Genomic DNA, 7,600 nt, shown 5'->3' with positions numbered 1-7,600 from the left:
GCGGGCCCCCGCGCGCGCTCCCACGCGCGCCCCCTCGAGCGGCAGCAAGTGGCTTTGTGCCCGGAGGCCGGAGGGACACGGGGGTGCAGGCCCCAGGACGGGGAAGGGGTGGGAGTGGGGAGTGCACGGCAGGGGAGAGTGCCAGCTGGGGGGGGCAGCGCGCTCCGGGTTCCAATCTGCTTCTGGCTCCTTCCTTGGGCAGCCCCCCCACCAGCTCCTTCCCGCCCTGTTTGCCCTCTGGGAGATGCACTGAGTGCGCGCACCCCACAGAACTAGAGGGGTATCAGCAGAAAGGACCCTGGTGCTTCAGATGCCGGGCGCAGGGGAGCGGAGGGTGCTGGGGCGCGCAGGGCCCAGAACAGGCTCCGCGACACTGGGTGTGTCTATGAGGTTCTCCAAAGAACTGGGCACAGCCCTGGGCTCACCCACAAAGGGACATGCCTGCGCACGTGAACCCGCAGGCTTGCTGGCGGCAGGCTTGGTGTGCCCCAGGGCTCCCGGGGTGCTGCGACAGCGTGTGACTGGAGAAGGGCTTTGTGCCTACGTGGTTGTGTCTGTGTGTGCCCTGGGACTCTGCGTACCTGTGTACGAGTCTGTTTGTGGACATGCCCGCGTGAGTGGGGTGGGCTCGTACTGTGTGCTCGGTCTCTCGGCTTCTCATGAGCCCATGATGCAGAGTGTGGCTGCCCAGCGGTGACCAAATGCCGGGTACTGAGTGTGCGAGAGAAAGCTGTGTGAGCAGGACTGTGTGACTTGGGGGGCAGGGGGGTGGTCTGTCTGTATTTGGGTGGCCCAAGCACTAGGAGCTGTTTCTTTCAGGGCAGATCACAGCTTCTGTTCTCCCCACTTCCTCCTTGGTCCCCTCCATCAGCCCCACACCCTGCATAGTCAGCCAGGATGGCTAGGCTGGGGAGAAGAGCAGCTTTTGCTCCCCTGGCAAGCCTTGTGCAGTCGGTGGGGGCTTCGGGGGGGGGGGGTCGCCTACACAGCCCCCTCCAATGCTTCTCTCAGACAGGTCTGAGACTCAGTCAGCCCCTGCTGCTTCCTCCATCAGGAGAACCCCCAGGCCTCCAGAATTTCAAATTCCAAATGTTCTAATCAGCTCAGCTTTACATAAATAGCATATTAGGGCTGGACAGACCCATTATATTGATGGGGAAACAGAAGCCTAGGACACTAAACAGGAAAGAGAACCTCCCTGGGGTCCCCCAGCAAGTGGGGAGTAGAGCCAGGATTTGAACTGCCTGCCTGACTCCAAAGCAGGGGTCAGGGTCTTGACTTCTGCAGACACAAACATAAATACACCCACATGTGCCTACACACACTTGTACGCCCACACCCCCCAGACCAAGCCTCAGGGCTGGCCAAGAGCAGAGGCAGCAGGCCATGGAGATGTCCCACTCCCTCCCACTTGCCACCCCCATCCCCACTCCTCCTTTTCTGTAGTGCCCCACCCCCACCCCTGTATAAGCCCAGCTCTGCACAGAGACAATGAATTTGAGGATGTGCCGGCAGCCAACTGACAGCCCATTGGTCTTGGCCCAGACACCCTCTTCACAGCTCTAGACCCAGCCCGGATGCCACCCCACCCGCCGGTCACCCCCAGCACCAGGCCAGGAAGGGAGGTGGCCGGGGAAGGGGCTGCAGGAGAAGGCACGGAGCCCGGAAGGCCAGAGGAACAGTCTTCAACCTGTGAATCCGGTCGCGCCTGGCCCTAAGGCCTCCCTGCCCCGGTGTGTCCTGCTGCATGGCTGGCGGGCGGGCCGTGGCCTGCGAGGGACTCAGGCTGTGCACAAGGCAGCTGCCCTGGGCGATTCTTGGAGGGCAGTCGTGGTACCTCAGTGTGCTGGGCAGGAGCCAGAGGCAATGGCTTTGGACAAGGAGGCCAAGACGTAGAGCCCAGCTCTGCTTCCTCTTGGCTGGGCAACCTCAGGCAGCTGGCCAGACCCTCCTGTGCCTCAGTTTCCTCATCTGTAAAGAAGGGCTGTTTAACTTACTCAGCACACACATGGCACTTAGAGGACAGAGAGCTCATAGGAAGAGACCCCTTGGGCCAGATTTAGTCCTGGAGTCCAGCCCCCAGACCCTGTTCGGAGCTCACGCTCCTGAGGAAGCCCTGCCAGGCTCCCCGGGACTGGAGGTGACTGGATCAGGGCTTCAAAGCAAAAGTCACACGAGTTTATCCTTCTTGAAAAATGGTCCCTTTCCAAGCCCTGCGTGACCCTTCTTATGAACAATGTTGCTTTCAGGGCCATCGTGTGGCCTCAGCCTGGGTAGTCAGCTAACCTGCTCTTCTCTGGAGGCAAAACCCAAAGCCCTGAGGGTCAAAGTCTCTTCCCCAAGGTCACTAACTGGTAAATAGTTATCAGGACTTGATCCCGTGTCTTCGAGCACCAAGAACAGTGCTTATAACATCCTGTCCCACCCCTCTGCTGCCTTGGTAAGAGATGGGCCTTCAGGTTGGGGACACCCGGGCTGGCCCCAGCCCAGCCTCTGGAGCTGCCAGGTCAGCACTAGTCACCAAGCGCTGTCCCTTCTGCAGGGTCATTGGACTGAATGTGATCCAGGGAGAAGGTAGCCTAAGTGCAGGTCCATCAGGAACTGCTGGTTTCAAGGCCCTGGCATCAAAGCCCAGGCAGCTGGGGGAAAGGAGGTTCAGGAGGAGGGAAGGAAGCCTGTCCCTGGGGAGGCGTAGAGTCCAAAGGCATGGGTTTCCTTGAGGAAGTCCCTCTGCGGACCCCTCCTGTACCCGACTCCCTCCTTGAGGCTTTACTTACTTCTAAGTGACCTGTGCAAATGGGGTGGGGGGGGGCAGGGCTCAGATGCTAGTAACTGAGTGACCTCCAGGAACGCACTCAGCTTCTCTGATCATCAGCTTCACCATCTCGGAGAGGGGAATATTAGTATGACAGGAGTTACTTCTCTGTGCCCAATTGCCTTATTCTAGTCCTAGCACCTACCGCTGTGCCTTACACATAGCAAGTGCCCAACAAAAGGCTATCACGTGACTTAGCAAGTGACGGGGCTGAACCCAAAGAAAGCAGCAGAAAAAGGCTGGAGCTGACCCAGGTGTCCCCTTCCCCCACCCTCACCTCAATCCACTAGTGTCCCTGGGCTGCCTCTACGGACTTAGCCCCACCCAGGACCTCATTACCAGGAGGTGGGCTCCACAGCCTAGGTAGCTGGTGCAGTAGCCACCAGCCATGTGAGGCTCTTGAGCATTGACATGTGACTAGTCCACACTGAGGTGTGCCGTAAGTGCGGAACACTCACTCATTTTCAGACTTTGGACCAGAAAAAGAATATCAAATATCTCGTGCATTGTTTTTACATCGATAACCCGCTGGAGTGATGGCACGGTGGGCACACTGGGGTAAGTGAAGTGCGCTCTTAAATGAACTTCACCTGCCTCTTTTTTTTTACTTTTGTGTTACTAGAATGTTTAAAATGACGTACGTGGCTTGCATTTGTGGCCTGTGTTATGTCTCTATTGCAGAGCAGTGGTCTAGAAGATGCCGCAGACCCCAACCCCAGTCAGGGGATGATCCTGGACATTTAGCTAAGGCTCCCTTCCAGGGCATTGTGCTCTGGCCCAGTGCATGGCTTGTGGGGTCAACTTCAGTTTCCCCATCTGGCTCTCCAGTCCTTCGTGGTCCCAGCATCCTACATCCCACCTGGAATCACCCCATAGCCTCATTCATGGGCTAGAATAGCACCTGTATGGGGCCACACACACCAACTTGGAGGGGGCCTCAGGCACATGTCCACCTACTAACCGACTCAACCTTCATCCAACCAACCACTTTGCCTTATACGTGTCTCTCAGAGTCTACCCCTCTCTCCACCCCTTCAGCAACTCTTATCCAGGACTCATCCAGCCACCCATCCATCCACCCATCCATCCATCCATCCATCCATCCATCCATCCACCCATCCATCCACCCACCCATCCATCTATCCACCCATCCATCCATCCATCCATTCAGCAAGTCTTTATTGAGCACCTGTGTACCAGACACTTATTTTGGTGCTTAATATACATCAATGAACAAAGCCCACGAATCCCTCTGTTCCTGTGAGCAGACAGCCTAGTCGGGAAGACAGATAATAAGCAATAAATATTATAAATAAATGGCTATGTGTTAGAAAGTATAAATGCTAATTTAAAAAATAGACCCAGGTAAGGAAGATTGGACTCCACACTGGTCCCCTTGCCTGTATCCTCCCGCCTTTGACTAACCCTGCATGGGCTGCTGGCAGCATCTCAGGACCTACCATGCTACCTCCCTGCTTCCAAGCCGTCTCTGGCTCCCCAGTGGCTCCAGGTGAAGGTCCACACTCCTCAGCCTGGCGTGCAGAGCCCCAGGTGATCTGACCCTGCCCACTTCATCCTCCTGCCCAGCTGAACCCTAGCTGCTCTCTAGCACCTCCCCGTTGTTCCCTCTGCTGAGAACACCTGCCCAGATTCCCCTGTTCTTTCGCGGTTTCCCGTCCCTAGATCTGCTCACTGTCAGGAAGGTTTGTACCCAGTCCCAAGTGGATCTCTGCATCATGGGCCCATGTGTATACCCCAGCTCCATGCTGGCTGCTGCCATAGCTCCCTCACGTGTGCGTGCATTTCCGTGCCACAAACCCATGTGTCCTCCCCCTCAGAGAGGCCGAGCCAGTGCAGGGGCTACCCAGGTATGTTTCCACTTCCCAAAGCCTCAGCGGGAACAGCACTGCAGTCAGCAAGTTGCCATGGCAACCGCCTGGCCCTGGTGCCATCTCCTGTAATCAGTGTTGGGACCCGGCCTCCTGCTGGGCTTCCTGGAGATTTGTTCCCCATGGTGGGAGGCTGGGGGGGGGGGGCTCCTAACCCTCCCCGTCTCTTCTCTCCATTCCCCCCCTCCCTGCCCCCAGGATAGCATGGCAGGGCTGCCTGGCTGGGACAGCAGAATATTTGAAGGAGGGTTCCCCTGGACTTGGAAGCCGGGACTGGAGTTCTGGTCTCAAATAAGCCACTGGCACCTTATGTGGCTTTGGATAGATCCTTCCTTTCTCTGCACCTGTTTCCTTATCCATGAGATGCCTCCCTTGCAGGTTGCTATGGGGTCTGGGGCAATGATGCGGCCCAAATTAGGTGCTCAACTAATGCTACCACAACCCCTCACCTTTATGGGGCTTCGGAGTGCTTCCCATCTGCTGCCTCACAGCAACTCTTGAGAAGGATATTTAATGTCAGTTTAACAGAAGAGGAGCCTGAGGTCCAAGAAGTGGAGAGAAGGCTCCAAGTCCCCATCCCAGCTAGAGGGAGTAGGTTAGGAGCCCCAGGAGGAAAGCTCTCTGGGAGGGATGGGGCCTGGGACCATCTTTTCTCTGCTATCACAAAGACACATGACTCTGCCTCCCTCCTATTCCCTGACGAGAGTCTGACTCTCATCTTCTGAGATGGAGTCGGGGGTAAAGCAGAGCTTCTCAGGTCCCAGGGCCCTCCTCAGATTGGGAGGTAAGAGGCCTGTGTTCCAGTCCTGGCTGGTGCTGTGACCTCAGGAGAGGGAATCATTTGCCATCTATCTCTTGGTTTCCTGAAATGGTGCTGTAGACTAGCGGGTGACCCCCGAGGGCACATGCCACTCATACAGGCTGTGGTTTCCATTTTGCGTCCGGACAAGCTCACGGGACATGCAACCCTGGGCGAAGGTGACCTGCGAGTTTGCCCAGCGCCGGGCACAGACCTCATCCAGCCACTCTCTCAGAGAGTCAGGAAACAGAGCACAGTGCCTGTGTTCTCCATCTCCACCAGAACTCTGAGTGTCTTAAGTCGGATGCTGCAGTGTCTGTTTCTCCATCTCGCGCCAGTTGCTGCCAGAAACGTCACCCAAGTGAGGGGAAAGGCAGCACGTGCTTCCCACGCGCCTCGTGCTCCTCTCGTGTCCATGACCCCGATTAATTCCCGCTAGCACTCTGCAAATTATGTCTTCCCGTGTGCATGTCATGGGTGTGAAAACAAAGGCTCAGAGAGGTGTGTGATTTGCTCAAGGTCACACAGCCAGTAAGGGGTAGAAGGGGTATTGGAAGCCAGGCTGATTCCAGAGCCCAGTAGAAAGAACCATTCTTGATTTCTGCTCTACCCAGTCGCCTTGTCCTACCCACACTAAGAGCTCTGCCCTCTGAACTCCTCTGCCTCCTCTATCTGAGGCCCCAGATGCTGCCCCTGGTACCCCTTTCCCTCATCCAGGCAGAGATGCTTCAACTCAGAATTCCGGAGCATCAGAGGTGACAGTGCCCTTTGTGTTGACCCAGACCAGCTCTATCTGACCAGTTTCCCTCCCTACAGATAAGTAAACTGAGGCCCTGTGAGGCAGAGCCGGTTCTAGAGAATTAAAGTTGCAGCCTCCCATCCTGCCTGGAGCACGGTGGGAGGTAAGTCCCAACCCACAGGACGCAAGGGGCTGTGGACCTCAGAAAGAAGGGCTTCGGTGGCGTTCTGGAGACACCTCCTAGGGCAGGCAGATGGTCAGGGATTACAGGGCTGGGTATGGACTGGCAGAGAGGCTCGGGAGCAGGCCAGACACCAGGGTGGGGGTTGCGTGGCCCTGCTGAGCAGGGGGGTCAGCAGCCTTGGCCTGGCTCCTGTCTCCAGCCGCAGAGCCAGCGCATGAGGTGGAGCTGAAACATTCAAGCAGCTTCCTCTTCTCAGTTGGGAGTGATGTCGCCCATTTCCTGGATGTTCAAGAACCGGCTTCAAACAATAGCGCTGTCAGGAAGCCAGGAAGGGGCTGCTGCCCTGGCCTGGGCCTGCCCCATCCCTCCCCACCTCCTGAGACCTGGCCAGGCCATCCCTTATGCTTATCTCTTTGAGTCTCATGTCTCACTCTGTCCCCAGCCGCCTGTGTGTCTGCGGGCAGCCACCTGACTTCTTTGGGCTTCAGCTCCCCATTGAAAACTTGGGGAAAAGGTGGGGAAAAGGGCAGCCCCGGTGGCGCAGCGATTTAGCGCCGCCCGCAGCCCGGGGTGTGATCCTGGGGTCCTGGGATTGAGTCCCACATCGGGCTCCTGCATGGATCCTGCTTCTCCCTCCTCCTGTGTCTCTGTCTCTCTCTCTCTCTCTCTCTCTCTCTCTCATAAATAAATAAATAAATCTTTAAAAAATAAAAAAATAAAATAAATAAAGCAAAACAGGAAAAACAAGAATGCCTATTTCATGGCATCATTGTGAAGAATAGATGGGCCAATAAATGTAAAACATTTGGTGCAACAAACGTTAGCTGTGGTTATGACTGTGTCCACAATGGGCCTCCACAGCCCACCCTTTCATACCTTTGCTCATATCGTCCCCTGTCTGCAGCCTTCTCCTCCACTGCCCCACATCCAGCTCTTCACAACCTTCTCCTACCTGCTGCAGCCCCATAGGTAGCCAGGGGTGAACAAGTCAGAAGTCTAGATTTAGTTCTAATTTTTCGACTCTCCGAGCCCTTCCCATCTGTGGGCCTCAGTTTCCCTCTTTCTAAAGTAAAGAGAATTTATTGGTCCCACGAGTCTTGCCAGTTCTGATGCTCCACAAGATAGATCAGTTCCCAAACTGGATTCCTGGCACTGGACTGGGCCAGGAGCGGGA

Source organism: Canis lupus, chromosome 9, assembly GCF_011100685.1.
Source record: "Canis lupus familiaris isolate Mischka breed German Shepherd chromosome 9, alternate assembly UU_Cfam_GSD_1.0, whole genome shotgun sequence".
NCBI lineage: Eukaryota > Metazoa > Chordata > Mammalia > Carnivora > Canidae > Canis > Canis lupus.
This window is presented reverse-complemented; position numbering follows the sequence as displayed.